This window comes from Schistocerca nitens, chromosome 4 (assembly GCF_023898315.1).
Source record: "Schistocerca nitens isolate TAMUIC-IGC-003100 chromosome 4, iqSchNite1.1, whole genome shotgun sequence".
Classification (NCBI taxonomy): Eukaryota; Metazoa; Arthropoda; class Insecta; order Orthoptera; family Acrididae; genus Schistocerca; species Schistocerca nitens.
The window spans coordinates 361,155,956-361,178,794 of NC_064617.1; the positions used below are offsets into that span (position 1 = coordinate 361,155,956).

The following is a 22,839-nucleotide window of genomic DNA, read 5'->3' on the forward strand; positions in this document are numbered from 1 at the left end:
GAGGAGTTCGATTTGTTGGACAGACAGCTGGAGGCTGTTCAGTAGATGCAGGAACAGCCTCCAGCAAATAATGAGATGTCCAAGCAGCATACTTCTAAGTTAAAAAAAAAATTACGTTTGTACGTGCCTCTAGTAGTAGTGGTAGTAGTATAGGAAGTTTTTTTCTGTAACAAATCGGTTTATGTATCTTGTTTGTTGTTGTTGTTGTAGACGAGACAGACCAATTGCCAGATTCCGACGAGGACAGACAAAGAAGCTCTGATCTGGCCCTATTAGATGATGATGACTTTTTGATGGTGCGGTGGAGTTACCCAATCAAGTGTTAATGCCCTGGAGACGGAGCGAAAAAGGAAATTACTCACTCTGCTTATAACCATGTGATCGTCAGAATTCTTTCTTTCACCGCACCAGCAGCGGTAAGCAATGTACTAAACTACTGTTTATTTTATTTCTTCTTCTACTGCCGTCGGTCTCAGCAGCCTCAGCACGGTGTGGCACACCTAGTGGTGGCGGCTAAACCGTCTTCCTCACCAAAGCGGCGCCCGGTAACACGCCCCCCCCCCCCTCCCCCTATAAGAGCGCTGCTACTCGTAGCACAGGAAGCCGCCGCCGCCTTGGCACACCCGCTCTGGTGTCTGTGAGCCGAGCAACAAACCACCACCCCTCAAGTTACCGGGTTGGGTCTACAACAGCATAGGGAGCCATCGCTGCAGCCTGACCGGGTAACAGTGCAACATCCTCCTCCATCATCATCATCATCATCATCGTATGAGCCTTGTTGGGATCGGCGTAAGCGCGAGGTATGTGTGCCTCACCATACACCGACTTGCCCCTACCAAACACCATCATCAGTGGGGTGGACTCAAAATAGTATTAATACTAATATAGATGATCCTGTGGCTAGCAGCAGTTCTGTCTCCCGCCCCTTTAGTGAAAGACATCAGGTGAGTGATACCATATCTCTGTTAGAATACTCAGTGATCGCAGACACTTTTGAGGAGTGATTCTCGTTCGTGAGGATCGAGAACCCGGCATGGGGGTACTGTGACCCTGCTGGTTCTCTAAGGGCGTGCTTTCCTGTATTGGAAATGGAGCTCCGCAAGGTAATGAATGATCTGCGGTATCTTGCCATTGAATGCAGTGTGGTGCTTGCATCGAATTATCGCATCCTCCAAAGTTGAGTCTGGTGTTGAAGAGACAACTATTCATTATCTTTGGGGGGGAAATGGCGTGATAATGCGGAGCGCGTCAATTGCCGAGTTGTTTCGTAAATCCACCTTGAGTGCTATAATCACCCAATTTTCTGAGATGGAAGTCAGAGGGTCAGAATTCTTTCTGCTGAATACTACACTTGGACATCCATACACATATGATCCAGTAAATAGAGGGTCTAGCTATACAAAGCTCCCTAAAGATATAGCTAATAAGAAGGCATGTATTAATTTCGAAATTGGAAAAGATCAGGTTTGTTTTGCGTAGTCAATCCTGGCTTGGGAAAGAAATTACAATTACAGAGATCATCCTGAGCATCCGAGTACATACCATGTAAGTGATAACATTCGTGGGTGTCATAACTTCGATGGCATTGACTTCCCCGTCAAGATCCAAGACATACCTAAATTTGAGGAGCAGAATACCGGCATATCAGTTCATGTTTATGGCCTCGAGAAGAAAAGCAAGTCAGATGAGCAAAACAAGCTTACTGTTATTGGCCGCCTCAATTTCTCAAAATTCGCCGCTGAGAATGATCTGCATGTAAACATGCTGCTCTTTCTGAAGGTGATACTTATCACTATATTTGGAACAAAGACATGCCCCAAGTGCTTTCCACCCAACTGTCATCTGATCATCGTGTAAAACATATTTGCTTAAGGTGCCTCAATTATTTCTCTGCAGACAAGTTATTAGTGGCGCATCTAGCAGACTGTGCTTCCAAGGACCCAGTACGTGTTATTATGCCTACTGAGGAAAACAAATTACGAAGTTCAATAATGCTCACCATCAGGAGCGATGCCCGTTTGTCGTGTACACCAACTTTGAATGCCTCCTCACTCCTGTGACCCGCTGTGAAGGTGACCGTGCAAAGGTGACAGCCTCACACACCACTTTTACAGAAAAAAATGCACCGTATGCAGCAGCATACCAAATTGTATCATCATATGATTCCAGTCTTAACAGCTACAAACCTTATGTCAGGGATAATCCTGCAGTTTGGCTGTTCACTGAGCTCGAAAAATTTGCACGGAGGTTGATAAGCTTTACAGCAACAATGTGACCATGACCAAATCGAAGGAGAATGAAGATTGGTGTAATAACGCAGTTGATTGTCATACTTGTGGGCTGCCGTTAGACAGAAATGCGGAAACTCTTCGTAGGGGACCACTGTCATCTTATGGGGAAGTTCTGTGGCGCAGCTCACAGTGCGTGCAATTTGAAGTACCAACTATCAAGACACATACCCGTGTTCTTTCATAATTTAAGAGGGTATGACGCTCACTTTGTAGTTGAGCACTTGGCTCATTTCGGTTGGGAGAAAAATCAGGTCAGTGTCCACCTGAGATCATCGAGAATTACATTTCATTCTCTAAACAAATAACACCAAGAATTACGCTCCGCTTCCTTCATACGCTACATATTATGCAAGCGCCACTCCAGAAACTCGATTAAACTCTTACCTCGGGGGGAGGGGGGGGGGGGGAGATAGACATATCACCATATCACTAGAGCTGCATTTCCCGACCAGGAAAAATTTCAGCTTGTGACTAGGAAGGGGGTTTTCCCATATGAGTGTGTGGATAGTATGGCGAAATTCAATGAAACCAGGCTATCCAACATAACATCATTCTGCAGCAACCTTACATGTGATGCCATAATGAATGCAGAGTATGAGCATGCTGCAAATGTCTGGCGGGACTTTAATATTTCAACTTTAGGAGAGTATGCACAGCTTTACATGGACACAGACGTGCACTTCCTTGCGGACATTTTCGAGAAATTCCAGAGCTTATGCATGGCCACATATTCTCTGTGTCCGCCTTTTATTACATGGCACTTGGGTTATCGTGGGATACAATTCTCAAGTAAATGAAGTGCAGCATTGAATTATTAACTGCTTCTCACATGCTTCTTTTCTTAAAGCGAGGGATCCGTGGGGGACTTTATCAATGTGTCAACAGGCATGCGAAGACAAATAACCAGCAGATGGGTGAGAGGTTCAATGCATCACTAGCTTCGAGTTATATAATGTACCTGGACATAAATAACTTATACAGGCTTGACATGCAGCAATCAGTGCTAGTTGGTGTGGTTCGATGGGTGCCCGAACACGAATGCAAGGGACTAGGAGGAAGAATCATGCGGGGGTATGGCAGCTGATTCTGATGTAGGGTATGTGGTCGAGGCAGAACTCACATACCCTACTAGCCTGCATGATGCACACGCCGATTTGTCACTGTGTCCAGAGCAACTAGTTCCGCGAGGAAGCTCCACGCCAAAACTGATGACAATGCTGGAGAATAAGTGGAGATACGTTATTCATTATCATAATTTCCAGCAGTGTCTCAGCTTGGGGATGCAGCTGGTTAGAATCACCCAGGCTATCTCCTTCAAGCAGTCCCCCTGGTTGGAGGAGTATATCGATCTGAATATGAGACAGAGAGCTTCCGTGACGTGTGATTTTGAGAAAGACTTTTATAAATTAATGAACAATTCAACTTTCGGTAAAACAATGAAGAATTTGAGGGAACGACGTGAAATTTTTATTAGAACTGAAGGGGATGGGCGTTATGCTATAAGAAAATGCATTGTCAGACCAAATTTTAAGCAGGACACTATATATTCAATAAGAACATTGCTGCTGTGGAGATGGCGAGGACTGCAGTAGAGTTTACAAAACCTATTTATGTGGGAGTGTGCATACTAGACCTGTCCAAACGCCGCATGTACCGCTTTCATTATGAGTTTGCGAAAACTCATTTCGCAAATCCTATTTGGTGAAGAACTGTGATCCATATGAAGTAATGACGTGCCACAGTAATGAATTCGATAGATCCTCATACACGGCCGATAATCATTATGGTATTATTCCACAGAACAAGAAGGTTATCGGTCATATGAAGGACGAGGCGAATGGATTGCCGATTGTGGAGTTTGTAGGTCTACACTCAAAAATGTATGGGTATCGCATATCACACATTGGAAGGTGCCACCTGGTGGCGGGTTAAGGGTGTGCGTCGTATGGTATCGAGGGCCCTCTCTATTGACGACTATTTGCGGTGTCTGTGCAGTGGTGTTCATGGTGCTGCACCACAGCTACCGCTTATGGTATAGCAGACCAGTATTCGATCGAGAGGACACAAGGTATACACTCTGCTACAGTCTAAAATCGGCCTGTCACCTCATAACGATAAAAGGGGGTGATGGGATTGAAACTCTGCCATACTCACACTACTCACTTGTAGCGAGAGAAAGGGTGGGGGACTCTGATATATATATATATATATATATATATATATATATATATATATATAAGGGTCATATTCTACCTCTGTCATATATATATATATATATATATATATATATATATATATATATATATATATATATATATATATATGTCAGAGGTAGAATATGACCATTCTATTGCAGTGTAAGTAATTTCGTGTGTGTGTTGCGTGTAAATATTTTTGTGTGGTTTGTACACTTGTATATACATACACAGAGAGAATCTGTGGAAAAGAAAGGATTAAAAGACAAAGATATATACGCACACCATGTGTGTTAAAAAAAGAAAAAGAATAAACAAAAATAATATTAAAAAACAAAAATAAAAAAATATTTATATATTGATTTATTTGTTCATACGCAATGTATGTGTACCCTGTAAATACATACATCTACACACCATGTACGTCTTGTAAATAGAATAGCTTTTAAGTTTTTCACCTGCTGCTAGCCATCCAGGTCAGAATAGCTTTTATGTGTACGTATATGAGCTGCTCGGGGGAACAAAATGGTAAGCGTCAAAATCGCAGTTTCGAGATACAGCGCATCTAAAGTTTCAATTGATCTGCAAATCTGAATAATTATTTTTGAACGGTCCTTTTATTCTGTAGTGATTCTAACTTCTATCTTCTACTATACAAACATAAATGACACTCAGAACTGGCTAAAACAAATGAAATATATAAAAATTATTACATTACCATACACCATTAACAACACATAGTAATAGCACATTACATATTAAATTTTACAGTAAGTCTTCAACACTTCACTGAAACTGTAAAATAATTCATCACTCTCATTACTAATGTCTTTTTCATCTAAAACTGTTGGCTTTAGTGACAGGAAAAATCCATTGTGGACAGGAGGTATGTAATGTAGGAGCGACAGGACGTCAGCAACTATCTTCTTTTCAATAAGCCTTGGCCCATTGTATTTAAGTCGAAGCGTAGGAACTGTTCCTTGCCTTCCACGTTCCCTGAAGTTTATTTCATGCCAAATGTCATGAGAAAATGTCTCACTGATGAATAAAGATGATGGATATTCGGAGGTCACCTTCCACCTACATACTTTCCTTAGGTTGACATCTCGATCATCAACTGTCATCTTTCTGAAGACAAACGCATCTTTAGTGTGTCGTATTTGATAGAAATCCTCTCTTTTCATATTATATACAAGCCGACTTCTTGATGATCTCGTACCACTGATCTGGACTGTACACATCTTGTACTTGTCGGCGAACGTAATTCTCAATTTACTTCAGGAACACAATGGTATGTACATGCACTTACCATTATGTTCGTTAAACGTACTAAAGACAGTATATTTAGAAAATAACATACCCCTGAGTCATCTGAATCATTAGGAATGTATTCTGGATCCCTCTCGATGATATTAGTATCATTGGAAGTATATTCCTCGTCTTCTGCCATGTTCACTGTTGTCATAATCTCGGATATGTTTTTACTTGCCGCCATTCTCTCTGTCACTTACCATTATGTTTCCGCAACAGACGGACAGAGGCGCTTACCATTAAGCTCCTCCCTGACATCTGTTGAGTGAATTTGGAACTACTAGTGTTTACTGCATTGTGCATCCTACAGGTGGTGTCATTAGCCATCTACCGCAAAATACATGGCGATGGCGCTTACCATTGTGTTCCCCCGAGCAGCTCATATATCTATAAGGCTCACAGTCCGTCACAATTGTAACTGTAACAACTTTTGCTATTGGGGACTGTTGAAATTAGATTCTAAGTGTGCACAGTCCATCAGATCTGTTGTAAAAGCTATGTTACTGGGGCTGTGGAATTTAGTTGTAGTAGAGGAAGTATCTCCACATTAGTTTTTAGAGTAGATTTATTAAAACAAAATTCCTACCATTGTTACTGTTGTAGCGAGTAAGTTTAAAGTATTTCTGCATTGGAACAGCAGAGTCTATTTATACCTCAAGAGTACTATATTGCTCCTCAAAAGCTACATTGTACCTCAAGAATTATATTGTACACTAAATAGTTTTGCTGAAGATGAATGCTATTAATGAGGTGAAGCTTTACATGGAAGATAACAAAACATATAGAATGGCGACATGGAATTACATCTAGCATGCAGCACAAATTGGCTTATGGGGGAAGGAGGCACATGACTGTGTCCGCTTTAGTGGTGCACGTGTTCCGCTTTTAACCCGCCCATGCTTGCCCGGTGGCCAGGCGGGCAGGCCGCCGCGCGTTGTCACAGAACGGGCAGGCTGCTTCACTCCCAGCCAAGCCAAGCAGAACCCAATCCGGACAGAAACTTGCTTGCATGCCCTTATTACTGGTGAGCTGCGCTACGCAGCCGTTTAGTCTGCGCGCGTCATTGTCTATTATGAACGATAATTAAAAGTTTTTATTTTACCTGAGCACCAAAAGACAAACCCGACCATTATATATATATATATATATATATATATATATATATATATATATATATATATATATATATATATATATATATATATATATATTTCAGGTCAAAAATATTGGCTTTTATTTGTATATTCTTCCTTTGCGCGTATATTTCGGGCTTATTATCTATATAAATAAAAATGAATTGCCAAATGTGTTGATAAGCGTAAAACTCGAGAATGGCAGGACCAATTCGGCAATTTTTTTTTATATTGTGCTCGTAATTCTCAGGACAAGGCTTTTATGATAAAATTTTTGGAAAATCGACCGAAAAATTGGAAAATGTGAGAAAAACTGAAAGTGCGTTTTCATTGTGTCCGTGTGTTTGTATTGCATACAATCTTGATGAAATCTTGCACACTATACCTTGAAACCAAGAGGAAGGTCACAGTCTACATAAAATTTCGTATGGTGCATGGCAGAGGTTATTTTACCTGAAGGAATTCGACAAATTGTACGTTTTCATTCCGATCTTGATGAAATTTGGCACACTTGATATTCAAAGCAGGATGAAGGGCGCTGTCTGTTTAAAATTCTGAATGGTTCATGGCGGAGGGTACGTTACTTTCACACTTTTACACCAACCTACAGTTTTATTCCGATCTTGAAGAAATTTTGCACACTTGACCATCAAGAGGAACATCACTGTCTACATAATATTTCGGACAGTACATCGAATAGAGTACCTTAAAAAAGATTCTGACATAGTTTGCGGGTTACCATGAAAGTTCACTCATGTACGCATGTTTCCATGGAGAAGGTTTTTGAATATATATACTTTTTTAAACGAAATGTCTATGATCTTCTTGAAATTTGAGAGATGTCTGACACATTCACAGTCATCGTGTTTGACAATTCGCGCACAGCAAATGTGGTTTAACAGTTGCAAACCATTTTTGGTTGAGCGAACGTGTTATATTGGCTGCAAAAAACCTTGATGTTAACGAAATGAATTTTCAGATTCAAAATATGACACATGGCGAATTGATGACATACAAGTCGCTTTATTCCGTTACTAACCAAGATGATGAAGTCAACTAACCAAGACGGATTGATTCCACGTATCACTATGATTCCGACCGACATGCCATGCGACTTTAAACGGTTATAATTTCCACATATCGATAGATAAATCGCAAGGGCAGTCGTCATATGTTTGTGGCATCAATCTTGAAAATCATGTTTTTCACATGGCCATTTGTATGTCGCATATTCCCCTGTCGGGACGCCTTCAACATCATTTGTTTACGCACCAGAAAACAAAACTATCAATGCTACGCATCAAAAAGTATTACAATAAATGCTACCTAGCAATAAACTTTGACACTGCTTCACTGATCACCTCAAAAGTTGACAGATATATATATGAGTTTTCATGAACTGAGGTGGTGGAGTCCAACAGAGAGAGGACGAGGAGAAGGATAGAGGGTAAGGGGAGATGGGCCAAGAGATGGGGGTTGGGGAGGTGAACAGAGAGGTAGTGGGAGAGGGATAAATGGATAGAGAGAAAATAGGGGAGGGAAGATGGGCTACGAGAGTATGGAATAAATAAATGCCCAGGCAACGCCGGGTTTTCAGCTAATTATCAAATATAAAAGGATTTCTCCGAGACTTCACAATCTCTCAATACTGGATATTCTCAATTCGAACCACCATCAGATCACATCTCAAACAGGTTTGTGTATCAAGCAGAACAATCACTGAAAATGGCGCTCCTTTGTACACTAAAAGCTACAGATAACCACCAGGGGCATAGATAACGGGGTGGGGGAGGGGGCAGGGGTTCCCCCCTCCCCCGCCCCCGAGCCCACGAACATAGTGTTTTTTTGTTTTAATGGAATGCAATGCAGTCTGTGTTACAGTTTTCAACACTGAAACAGATGGATATTTGTACTAAAGAAGTGAACCTCCACCCCCCAAAAAGAAGATTGGTCCCCTCCCCAGAAGAATAAAATATCTACGCCCCTGATAACCACTGTACTGCAATGAGAACCAAATTAAGATTTTGGAAGTCTAGATTCTTTAACTTTAGTATGTTTCAGCCAAATATGACACAAATTATATAAATATTTAACTACTTTTCCAGGATGTATTTTAATGGTTCTGTGAATTCATTTGAAGTTGGCAAAATCATTCTAAATTGCCAAAATGCATTTTAACAAAATCTAAGCACTTGTTTCGTATCCAGTTCGTCTAAAAACTATAGTACTGGGAATACAATGGCGACTTGAGCCATTTTTCGCGGCGCCTACGTTTGTGTCATGAGAGACCACACTTGAAGTCTAGGTTCAAAATGGTTCAAATGGCTCTGACCACTATGGGACTTAACATCTGTGGTTATCAGTCCCCTAGAACTTAGAACTACTTAAATCTAACTAACCTAAGGACATCACACACACCCATGCCCGAGGCAGGATTCGAACCTACGACCGTAGCAGTCGCGCGGTTCCGGACTGAGCGCCAAGAACCGCGAGACCACCGCGGCCGGCTTGTAGTCTAGGTCTGCGTCATGAGGGACCATAGTCCGGAACTCATGATGCAGACTTAGACGACAAGTGTTTACTTGCATGATGCAAACCTAAACGATGACTGTAGACCCTCATAACACAAACCTAAGTACGAGTCTGAATCCTAATGACGCAGACGCAGACGCTGTGGAGAGTGGCTCAGAGTTTCCATTATATTCCTGCTACAATACATTCGTGGAAAAAGACGCTCTTCATTTTAAAAGCGTTTGTAGTGTCTAGGTCTTTAGCATCATGACCCCTTGATATAGAAATACAGGAATAAAATTACATTTCGCAATGTGTGTGGAACTCAACAAAATAAATTGTAATTTAAGCTCATAATGTGCATTGCCTTAATCCACAAATGAATATTTTATTTTGCAGAACACTTTTCAATATAAAATATTTACAAATTTTCCTTCACTTCCCCTGAAAGTATTATTTAGGCCAAACCAGATACTGCTAAAAATATTTGGCTACTTTTGCAAACACAAGTAACAGAAAATGGTTTACAATCAATAATAAATGTCACTTGGGAGGATTGAAATCAAAAAGTTTAGTCTAAAATAAAAATGAACCGTATGCATTACAAAATTACTATCTCAGAAATTGACGCCCAGAAAGCACAAGAAAGAAAACTGCACTCTTAATTAGTAAATTAGCACTCAAACTCATAGTTTCCTGTTTAATGTTCTACTGTATTCTTAATGTGTCTGCTGATTAGTGTTTGAATTAATTATGACGAGACCTTTAAGTCTGTCTGCATTAAGACGTGATCGTTTTTCGCTAATTAGGTTTCCAGCGCAACTAAAAATTCTCCTACTAGAGGCACTAGTGGCTGGTATATTTAATATTTTTCTTTCCACACACGCAAGTCGAGGAAGTCGTTGGGAGTTATTTTTCCACCATTGTAGAATATGTCCCTCGTTCACACAGTGTTCTTGCAAGTATCTGCTGAGGAGACTCTTCTGCCCAGTCCTCAAATTTCGCCATTTTGTACGGCCCTGGACTTGTTTCTTGCCGGCCGGTGTGGCCGTGCTGTTCTAGGCGCTTCAGTCTGGAACCGCGTGACCGCTACGGTCGCAGGTTCGAATCCTGCCTCGGGCATGGATGTGTGTGATGTCCTTAGGTTGGTTGGGTTTAAGTAGTTCTAAGTTCTAGGGGACTGATGACCACAGATGTTAAGTCCCATAGTGCTCAGAGCCATTTGCACCATTTTTTTCTTGGGTGCTGTGATTGGGCACTTGTACTGAAGCTATACAGGTTCCAATTAATATTTGCAGAATAATGTGAAGATCGTACTACACATAGTTGAAATTATAATAGTTTTTAGATGATGCTATCATTTATCGTCCAGTAAAGTCACCAGAGGATCAAAACTAACTGCAGGACGATTTAAATAAGATATATATTTTTGGTTTGAAAATTAGCAGTTGGCAATAAATAATGAAAAGAGCGGGGTTATCCGTGTATGTACTAAACGAAGTCCGTTAAACTTCGTTTACAAGATCAACCAGTCAAATCTAAAGGCTGTAGATTCTACTTAATACCTCTGATTACAATTACGACCTACTTAAATAGGAATGGACTCACAGAAAATGTTGTAGTCGTTTTAATGACAAAACACTCTTTTGGATCATTGCTACGCAGTTGGACAGACTTTTCTGGCACGATTGATGAAGGAGGTCGAAAGAGTCTAAAGAAGGGCAGCTGGTCTGGTATTATCGTGAAACAGGGGAAAGAGCGTCGCGGAAGTTATACAGGAGTTGGGGTGGGAATCATTACAACAATGGCGTTTTTTGACGTGGCGCGATCTATATATGAAATTTCGATCACCAAGTTACACCTCTGAATTAGAAGATATATTGTTGAGTCCCATCTACATTGGAAGAAATGACCATCAGAATAAAATACAAAAAAGCAGCGCTCAGACGGAGAGATGTAGGTGTTTTATCCCGCGCGAAATTCGAGAATAGGAGACAAATAAGTTGAAAGTGGTGCGATGAACCCTCAACCTAGCACTTGCGTATGACTTGCAGAGTACCCAGTTACATGTAGATGAAGAATATATGCATTATCTTAGGAGCTTACTTTCAGCACACACCTGTCGTGCTGCTTGGTAAACATCAATTTTTTCATCCTCGGTTAACTTTCTTAATGTGCGCTAATTAGGCACCATAAACGTTGCAATTTTATGCAACATAATAACGCACATTTTCTGTTCTAGGAAGGCACCGGCGGCTTGTTTCAAAGGTTTCATGTCCTGAAAATACATTTTATCAACATACATATTTCACAAGTGGTTCTATAATATTCAGATGGAATAAAATTACAAACCTCTTCATCGTTATCCCGTACAGTACAGTGAGCTTTTAAGGCACAAAACCACGGTAGAACTAAATGTAGAGTTGGCTCCTTGTCACCCTCTAGATCAACTGTGACTTTTTTAAACGGCTTAAGAAATTCTATAAGCTGGCCAGTTATATGGTGGTCATAACTCAACATCTTATCAGAGAATTCGTTATGTAAGAATTCGTTATGTAAGACAGCCTTCACTGAATCAATCTGAGAAAGGACTGATACAAGCATGTCAAAATAACTATTCCAACGAGTTGAAACCCACTGCTTTAAAGATGAGTTCAGTCTCACACAGAGACCTCTTCTCTTGAAGTAGGAAACCGTAGCCCGCACTGTATTAAAAATGGCTAATATATTTGGAACATTTTCTTTCAAAAACTGTTCGCTCAGAACATGTTTCAAGACTGTGTTTATACTATGATCCATGCATGGAAAACGCTGATATATTTCGAGAGCTTTGACAATGTTACTGCCCTGGTCTGTCACAAACGTAATTTTGGCAATGTCTTCACGAGAAACACCCATAGTTTCTAAGCCATCTTCCAACTCGTTTCGAATATTCGAGCCAGTTTTTGGGCAGTCAGGAAACGCAGAGCACATCAGCACATATTTATTCAAACGCCAGTCTGAATTTGTGTAATGCATTGTCACGGACATGTAATGCACCCCTTTGTAATTGTCTGTCCATAGATCAATTGTACTGGCACATATACCAGAACGAATCGCATGCACTACGAGGTGTGGCTAGAAAAAAACCGGACTAGTACTGGTGAAACAATAAAACGAATGCAGTAAGGCTGAAAGTCGCGTGGCCTGTCACGTGACTGTCGCTCCGCCTACTGCTCGAGTTTCATCTGCCTCCTGCACTCAGTCTGCCCGTGGCGTCTGTTTTAAGTAGTTGACGTTTTGTCTGTGCGTCGGAAAATGTTGAGTGTACAGAAAGAACAGCGTGTTAACATCAAATTTTGTTTCAAACTAGGAAAATCTGCAAGTGAAACGTTTGTAATGTTACAACAAGTGTACGGCGATGAATGTTTATCGCGAACACAAGTGTTTGAGTGGTTTAAACGATTTAAAGATGGCCGCGAAGACACCAGTGATGACACTCGCACTGGCAGACCATTGTCAGCAAAAACTGACATCAAAGGGATTGTGCACATTGATTGGGTACCAGAGGGACAAACAGTGAATCAGCATTACTACATTAGCGTCCTGGCTACCCTACGTGAGCGAGTACGGAGAAAACGGAACGATTTGTGGAAAAAAAGTCATGGATCCTTCACCAAGACAATGCCCCAGCTCACAGTGCGTTGTCAGTGAAGACGTTTTTGGCAAAACACAACATTCCCATCTTAGATCATCCACCCTACTCACCTGATTTGGCCCCCTGTGACTTTTTTCTTTTCCCTAAAGTCAAGTCAGCTTTGAAAGGAACTAGATTTGAGACTGTTGAAGCAGTAAAAGAAAAAGCGACGGAAGTAATGTATGGACTTACCGAAAATGATCTGCAGCATTGCTATGAACAGTGGAAAATTCGTATGGAGCGGTGTAGAGACCGAGGAGGAGAGTACATTGAAGGAGATAACATGAAATAGTAAATAATTGAAAATAAATGTTTTTTCCAGCATCAGTCCGGTTTTTTTCTAGCCGCACCTCGTATATCTGGGAGAATTTTGCTGCGCACTTTATCAGCTAAGGTTTGAACTTTCCTAGCTACTGTAACTCGGGAAGGCATAATATATCAACTGAGCCATATTTTTTTACCTACGTCGATCAGTGTCCGCCCTAAATTAAGAAATCCTTCTCCGTCTATACTGCTAAATGGTCTCAGGTCCTTAGCACACATTTCGACGCACTTTTCGGCCATTAAATCTTTGTCCTGTTTCAAGATGTTTACGGAGTGAGGGAACTGCTTGTCAAATTTGCACACATGTCGTAACATACTCGAGGTTCCCGAATAAGTACTTAAGAGATTTTTACATAGTTTGCATTGAGACACACCTACCGATTTATTTGAAGCTGCCTCATAAACACACGAAAACGTTTCCCATGCGGTACTTGTGTTCTGTTTCGTTACCAGCGTGTATTCGCCAGTTGAAAATTTTTTTCCAATGTCACTAAAGTTCGACCTATTCATTGTGCTGCCCCCACCGTTGCGATAAATGAACTGCTGGCTAACTACCTGGCTACTCTACTCACGGTAGCTTGACAGCGCAACCTGTTGTCGGGCGCAGCAAGCTGAGCGGTCCCCGTGAAGCTTGGCAGGCCTGGGGGAACCCAGGCAGCCCGGGCTTGCGGGAGCCCAAGTCGGCCGCATTACCCACTATGCCTCGGTACATCCGCACTCTTGTGTTTACGTCGCGGCAGGCTGACCTGCATGAATGGTTGCAGAGGAGCTAGGGGCAAGCAGGCTACAAGGGGACGCTTCCAAAGATACATAGCAGACATGTCTAAAATTATATCTCCTGTGCTTGAAGAAAACCACAGACATAACATGTGGTTAAAACGGTACACTGTCAAAGCGGGAACAGGGCTGAAAAAAAGAACACAGAGGTTGTGAGGTAAAATTTCATTTATTTCTTATCCGACTAAAAAGTAATTTTACATTTTCATAATTAGACACAACAACACTATTTTCACACATCTTCTTCTTCATGAGGCGATGGAGAGAAGGACACTTGTAGAATTCCAGGTCTTGAATAGCAGCAAACTTACAGATTCGACGCATCCATAAGATCCCCTTCCCCTTCATGTAGATGATGGTATCTGCGTGATCGAATAATTTAAGCACCATCACTATATCTTTGTAGGGTATTTCAAGATCATTCTAGTGAATTCCATGGTAGAAATGTGTTAACCACTTTGCAATCTTCCATGTCTTAGCACACTTCACATACTCGAAAGACCTCAGTGATGCAATGTTTGCTGAGAATATCTCTATTATTCCTGCATCTTGTGTGTGCGCTATGAATGCAACATCTTGAAATATGAACTGTCTACGCTCACCATCATAGAAACCCTGAGCATCTGCAATGATGTTCACGCCTTGAGATGCCATTGTGAAATGCTCTAGGCATGGTGCAGCACCTGTTCATTTATACAGCTATTTGCACAACACCGGTGAGCGGCCACTACTTGATCACAAGGTCATGTAGAACTAGAGTATATGCAGCAGTGTGTTCTGGGAAATTTGTTGAAGATTCAAATTCAGTTCGCACATCTATAGGTCCAGACTTAATTATCTCATTCTGTTTCGAGCAGTCTATTACGATGATCGGTGAGAGGTCCTTGAACTTCCGTGGGCAGAGAAGACACCCTCCTCCTTCTCTTTTGGCAATTTTATACTAACAAGCACGAAACTTTGCATACATGCCATATACTAGAATGTATACATTTTTATTCCGCTGCAAGTATAAATTATCATATAGGTAGACTTCTGAATTCAGGTAGACTTTGCCATTAGTTAATTTGCAGTTGTCGAACACTTTGCTATATTACCTCTGCTATCAGTCTGAAACGAAAGTATGATGAACCTAGGTGTCTCTAGCTGCGAGGAGGTTTTAATAGCTCATGTTTGTCTACTGGCAGTTGGTAACACTGGGTAATCGAAAACCTCCCACAAGCGAAATGTCAGTGATAGAAATGTACCTGAATTCAGGACTTTTAAAGCTTCAAACACTTCTCGTGTGATTCACTGATGTGGGACATTTTCCGTATTATCTTGCTGATTGTGATCAAATTCTCTTCTTGAGCTCCTTGAATGTGTGAGATATTATCCGACGCACTCCCTACCAGAATGAGTTCCTGTTTAGCATTCATAATAATCTGTCTCATGTTCGCAAAATAGTCCATAATCATTTTTAGAGGTATGCATGCAGTAAATCGCTTGTACTCTGCAACTGTTCTATCCTCCAGATCAACTATGAAACACCACACATTTTCTAAACCATGCAAATCAGCGGATGATGCAGAGACGTATGTTTTAAGGGTCGATGTCATGTCGACATTGCGTGTACGATCGATCTCAGACCTATTGAGTTCATAGCGTATGCCTTAGAACAGGAATACTAAAGCGTTACGTGTCAGCTTGGATCCTCCTGCATCGCTACTGTTGGTTTCCTTGATATATGAAACTCTTGCATGGAAGCGTAAGTGCGTCTTGGTGCTGGATGACAATTCTAATTTCATCGTTCTTGTGAAATGTGGTTGAAGTGTAAGGTATTCCTGATGTATAATTCTCTCATCATACTCTACTGGACTGGTTATATTGACTGAGGACGTCATTGCGAGGTTTCAACCTAACTGATTTAAGAAACTCGTAGTTCACACATGTTATCACTTTGCAGTTCGGTAGTGAAGTAACGTGCTGTGGATTGCGTGCACTTGTTTTATACCGTGCGCCCATCATGCCTTAGATGTAATCGTACAATGATTTCCTCACCACGAAAGTAAAGAAGTTGATTATTCTGGTCCACAATACGTAGCTCCAAATAGTTCAATATCACTAGAAGGTATATTGCATTGGCAGGGGTCTCAACAATCTTATACCCCGTTGCAACAAATAGTATTAATCAGACTATCGTTGAGATAGGAGTTCGTTGCAATGTTACACTCGACTCGGATTGTGCTGACAGGAAGTATGTCCACAGTGTGACCTGCCTTGTAAAATTTACTTGGATCCTTCTTCAAAACCTGCCATTTGTGGAACCCAGTAGGCGCTCTATTGAAGCTTTCTGGTTAAAGTCAATCTTTGTATTTACAGTCCTTACTTCATATTTAAGTGTATTGATGTTTGCACATAGCTCAATAACTTTTCCAGACTGTTTTAAGACTTCGTTTAAATCATCGATATCATATGCACCCGGTTCTATTTCCACAATGTCTTTTTCACTGTTAATATCCAGATGCAGTTTGTTGTTAGTATCAGTGATATTTAGGATCCTGTTGTACATCTCCAGTCCAATCAATGCGATACTCCATCCACCATTGCTCACATCAATTGGCGGGAAGTAATTTACACAAAATATAGATGATCATTCTTTTAACGTCAAAGTGTACGACATTGTATCTGAACTTCAGCTGATGAAGGAATGTTTACAGCTCGTCCTTATGTGGCATGCTTCTTCTTCTTTGTAAACGTCAAGAGAAACGTGATGCATAGATGTCCACAGAGGTATGTATTAAAGTCCTGACAGCGCCGATAATTGTAGAACACAAGTTTTCTGTGAGTGAAGTATCGTTGTAATTCTTCTGGCGATTGCAGGTCACCAAATGAGTCGAAATAGTAGGCAGTATCCGCATTTTTCATAACATATGATACCCAGTGAGTGCCGGGGCCTCCAGCAACATCTAAATTCCCAATGCCACATTCATCAGTTTTCCACATAGTCTTCAGTAATGTATCCTGCATAAACACACCACGAAATCTTGGAAAGTTGAATTTGTTTCTAACAAACTTAAGAAGATCAGTACTTGTGAGTGGTCGATCTGGTAGGACCGCTAATGGGCTTTTCTTTATTTATGAACAGACCTAGTCCTTTCCTGTACGGTTTCGTGTATAGTCCTTTTCCTGATGGCTGCGGCTTCCATCATGCGGTTGTGTCTTCTTGCCTCTTCTAACAGTGCTTGGGAGTGCGTTCTTGACCGTTCGAGCAATAGCTGCAGCACTACCAGCGAGGGACCTTACCGCCGAGAGCGTGGAGAGGGTCGTGATGAGAAATGGAAGAAAACCACCAGATGTCTTGGGTATTGGTAGAACTCGCGGTGCTTTAACAGATCCTCCTCATCTTCTTCCCACACCTTTCTGCTACAGTGTGTTTCTAGCTGCATACATCGCTGTCAGGATACAGTTCTTCAAACAGCTCTGCTTCCCGCCCTTGTCCTTCTTCTTGTTTAGTGCACAAAGTGCAGCATTCATAACTCGCTTGAGATTCATTACACCTAAACCCAACTTAATTTTTCCTCGCATGGCTTTACCAACTGCAAATGCTGCGATGCTTTGACCTATACCAATATCCTTTCTTCTCCGTATCGCCTTAGCCTTATCAACTAAAATCCTATCTGCAATGTGACGACTTGATAGATCTTTATTTGTAGTGTATGAAATGCCATGTTCCATACACGCTTCGACGAGCAGATTAACCTCCATATCACCTCGTGCCAAGCGTTTCTGAAGCTTTGTCCCAGGTCCACAGTACTTGTACCCAGACATGTGTAATTCCACTGGCAGTTTGTCTAGAACACCACCACCTCCTCTAATGCATCTCATAGCACGCATGTTATGCTACTGCTGTGGTTGTGGACTGTGCGCCCCATTGTATAGCAAATCGTTGGCATCAGACCAACTGTTCTGTGCAGCAGGAAAACCAAGCCGTTTCACTAGTGTTTTTTTTTCCCGACGTCTTGTGACTCTCTCCACGAGAAACAAATCCGGTTCTGACATCTTCTGCAACTTCTCGGTGTAGAAGCAGCCTGCAATTTCTTCACCTTTACTATCCTTCAATAAAATATAGGATTTTGAAACTGTAAATATCTACGTTGATCACTTCAGTAGGTATGATTTCTCAAATGCCGTCTTGTGTTATGAGATACGTACCAAATCACCTACATTAACTTTCTGTCTGCGTGGATCCAGCATTTTAATGCGATAGTACACCGTATCCATGAGTCCCTTATAAGGAACGTCGATTGGTCTCATTTTTATTGTGGTATGTTAGGTTCGATTATACCAGGCAATTATACCTGGGAGGATATCTGTCGCTTTGTATGAGCTGTGAAGCTTGAAACACATCCACTTTCGACCTTTCATTGTTCTGTTCAGACGCTCCACGATTCTTGTCTTCAGGTGAGTGAATGTTGAGTAGTGATGTATTCCACACCGCTGCATCACGGTCTTGAAATACCTATTGTAAAACTCACCGCCGTGATCGGTTTGGAGGTTGCCTGGGCATCGATTCGTCCCTGTCTGTAGCAAATGCTGAAAAACATCCGCGACATTTCTATCAGTTTTTCTTTTAACTGATAATGCCCAGGGAAATTTGAAGTATGTATCAATAACCATTAAAATACGAGAGCTGGAACTTTAATAGAGGCAACTATTTATTTACAGCTCGTTCAAAGTAGATACGTGTTTCAAAGTTTTCCTGACCTCCAAAGTAGTCACCAGCATTGTGTAAAACGCGTTGCCAGCTGTGTAGAAGTAGTAGGACACTCTTAGCAGTGCCAGTTGCATTGACACTCTGAGCAGCGCGGTCTATTGCACGACGAATTTGTAGCAGTTTTGAAGCGAATGCCACGAAGTGTTTCCTTCAGATTAGAAATCGAGTTGAACTCACGAGGGCTTAAGACAGGGGAATGCAGTAGATGGTATAGCAGTTAGCAGCCCCATCAGTCAAACAAATCAGTAACAGCTTGCACTGTACGTGCTTCAGCATTGTCCTGCAAAATGATGGTCAGGTCCTGTAGAAAGTGTCAACACTTCTGTCTCTAAGCTGGTCGTAGGTTGTGTTCCAAAAATGAACAGCTGTAAATAAATAGTTGCCACTATTAAAGTTCCAACCCTCGTATATTTGAATTCATTATTCTCATTTGAATACCTGTAAGCAGTCATCGACATCCTCGGCCCTTCGTGGTGTAAAGGCTATGCTGTTGTTCACCTCCAAAGCACGCAGAGCTGCTGAGAGTTACCGAAGCACACCCGTTCCATTTGTATGAGAGTGCTCCGGTAATACACAGTCGCTGTCTTGGGCAGCAACACCTTCTCTATGGGCTACGCCAGCAGCCAGTGAGGCGCCGGCCGCTATGGCCGAGCGGTTCTAGGCTCTTCAGTGCGGAACCGCGCTGCTGCTCCAGTCGCAGGTTCGAATGCTCCCTCGGGCATGGATGTGTGTGATGTCCTTAGGTTAGTTAGGTTTAAGTAGATCTAAGTTCTAGGGGACTGATGACCTCAGAAGTTAAGTTCCATAGTGCTCAGAGCCATTTGAACCATAAAATGCATACGAGGATATGTTTTTCGTGCTGGTTTGTGCAGTTCTCGAACTATTGTCTGCATACTTATTCGATGATACCGCTATCTCAAAGCTCAGAGATTACTGAAACAGCCTCATTCGAATGAGCTGTATTACCTGCAGCAGCTGATGCCATGAGCAGCCGTAGTCGACCTATTAGCACGTTAGGGTCGTCATATATATATACTGCGGGATTTGATTGTTCACTGCGTTATGCTCAATGTCAATACCATCACCACTGCTGCTGCAGTTGTTGTTGTTTTCACCATCAAGCATTGGTTTTATATTGGTTTTATATTTCTTGTTGCTCAGGCTTTACGCGATCTTATGTAAATCAGTCATGTGCAGTATTTCACGGTACTTTTCCCTATCATTAACTGAATAATTTATAGGTTTTTTGGTAGGTCTTAGGAAAATAACATTCATTAAGGCAGGTATTCTCTCAAACCGCCTATCACCAGCCTGTATTGTGTCATCAGTACAGTTATAAAATGCATGCCCAACATGTACGGTCTTCCCCATCTAACGCCGAATGTTCTATCTACCTGACCAGGAGCGTGACGGATAATGAATTTGTCAATGGCAACACCATCGTTATTGCGTGTTTTTGTTTTTGCTGAGAGCTATCTGAGAGATTCATTAACCGGCTTAAAGGTCTCTCTTAGTGTTTGCTGCCTATCCATATGCCCTAACCTCAGCAACCGTAATTTCTCACGAACTGCTTTCCGCGCTTGAATCACTTTCTGCTTCGTTGACGTCTCGGTGTATACTAATCAGACATCTCCGCAGCGTGAGGTTTTATATATTCTATCTTCTTCTTCCTATTACTCTGTGCCTGTTCCACCTTCTCAACAACAAGGAAGTCTACATCTATTTCCCCTCAATAGCCTCGACCTATTGAGTTAAGTCGGTTACTTTCATACCGTCTTCATTAACTAACTCATTTAAAGCAATCACCATTCTCAGAAGAATCTGTTAATACGTCTCTAGTTCCCTGCGCATACCTCCCACTTTATGCACAATAGCCTGAATTTTCGCATCAATGTACAGGCGAGTGTCCTGTGTACACCCATTCTCTCGGGTTGAGAGCTAGACATGCGCGCCAGATTGTACGTGGTTCAGCGTGTACTGATGTACTAACCTCACTTACCGTGCTATGTATGCAGAAACTCTTTAAAGTTTCGGCTGTACCTACCATCACACAGTTTTCTTGTTTTATCAATAACGAGAAACCGATACTATGAATGATTCCAGCAATTGGCACATATATTTACAAAATCATCGAACGACATCAGTTCCGACATGTGCCTGGTAAATGTGTTTTAAAGTCAGATTGTTTTAAAGCTATAATGAGGTTTGCACTAACCATAACCAACTGTTTCGAGATTCTGGAATATGTTTCCCTTAGATAAAATACATCAGCCGCCATTTGACGACCGAAACAGAAATATTTTCAGATTTGGTCTTGGTTTTCCACAGCAAAATCTTCAAATATGAAGATTGTGTTTGGCTTTGCTTTTTTCAGGTGGAGCGATATCACCGCTTTCACTTAATGTCGTGTATGTAACACGATCTACACCGTGCAATATCTCCTGTAATAGCTGCTACCTGGACTGAAACAGTGTTTTTGAGAATACACAAACATGTTCAAATCGGACTCCATTTACATGTGTTATCAGCGTCATGAGGACATTAGTCTTGCCACAATTGGATGGACCTACAATAATTGCACGTATATTATCAGGAAGGAGAATTCCGTTCTTCTTCTTCTTCTTCCTCCTCAAGTCTTCTTTTCCATCTTCACAGGACCAATCACCGACAACAAAGTCTTTGTGGTGATGTTTCACCCACCCTGCCATGATACTAACTACGACAGATACTGACAAGTAGCTGAGATGTATAGAAAGATACACTTGAAGGGACAGTAATAGTATGTGTACCCACTATAGCTCCATCACTTAACTGACTGAGCTATATTGGCTACATAGAGAAAACCCAAGAAGAGTTACTTGATCATTCATTATGTCAATAATTGGTGAGACGATGTTTGGGGTAATCATCTGCTGCTGCATCATTATATGTGTAGCACTGAAAAAATATTAATAAGCGTAATACTTTGACTATAATGAGAGAGGTATGAAATAAAACACAAACACAGTTTGAGATTATATATACATACATTATTTATTTATTTAAATATCATACATAAGATGCAGTATTTCAAGAAAATAATCAGGCTCTTTCTTATCTTCTTCTTCGTACCTGTACAGTATTTTCCAAACAAAGGTTTTTGATATGCAATAAATTCCGCGCATATCTCCCTCAAGCCAATGGATGCCTCACAGTACTCAGGTTTTTCACACGCACATTTAATCTGTATCTCTTTCGGTTCAGCGTTCATGTGCAAACGAAGGTACTGCTTCAAATCATCATCATGTACACTATGCATACATAGGAAGTTTGCAACATCATTGTATGCAGAGTCCATGCTCGGCAATCAGCGGCTCAATCTCTCCAAAGCAAGATGTAGTGCAGTAGTCAGATCGTATACCTTCATAACTGAGGCGTGCCTTAGATAAACACAGTTGTCACACGATTTCACACATAGTGCACAGTCATCGTACACTGTTGCTATAGATAGTGTCACACCAGTAAGGCGAATGTCTGTGAGAGAACGAGTTGGATAATACTCTGTAGTCATCTGCTGATTGATGTAGCTCTGCGCGACATATTTCTTCCCAGTCCTACTCGGAAATCGGCACTTTAACACCCTTCGATGCATTTTCAATTTATATTCTCGCATGCAAGCCCTAGACATGATATGCTTCTATACCAACGTTTACACGTTTCATTCCACTGGACGTTAAATTGTATGTGGTACTGAAACGATGGGTACACTCGATGCCTTCTTATCCACAGCATCTGCACTCTGTGGCTGCACTATCACAGGGATGTTCTGCTGGGATAGGTCGTATGTTGGTGAGCAGTACTGTCTCCATCTTACTGTTGTTTAGGACCA

General features: G+C 41.4%; 1 protein-coding gene across 1 annotated transcript in view; it reads left to right on the forward strand.

The window, feature by feature from the left end:
- The first annotated feature begins 247 nt into the window (after positions 1-247).
- Positions 248-22,839, forward strand: part of LOC126251716 (aminopeptidase N-like) — a 291,935-nt gene continuing 269,343 nt past the window's right edge. Inside the window, exon 1 of the mRNA XM_049952311.1 lies at positions 248-416. The gene's annotated coding sequence lies outside the window, so the exon portion shown is untranslated. The remainder of the gene's footprint in view (positions 417-22,839) is intronic.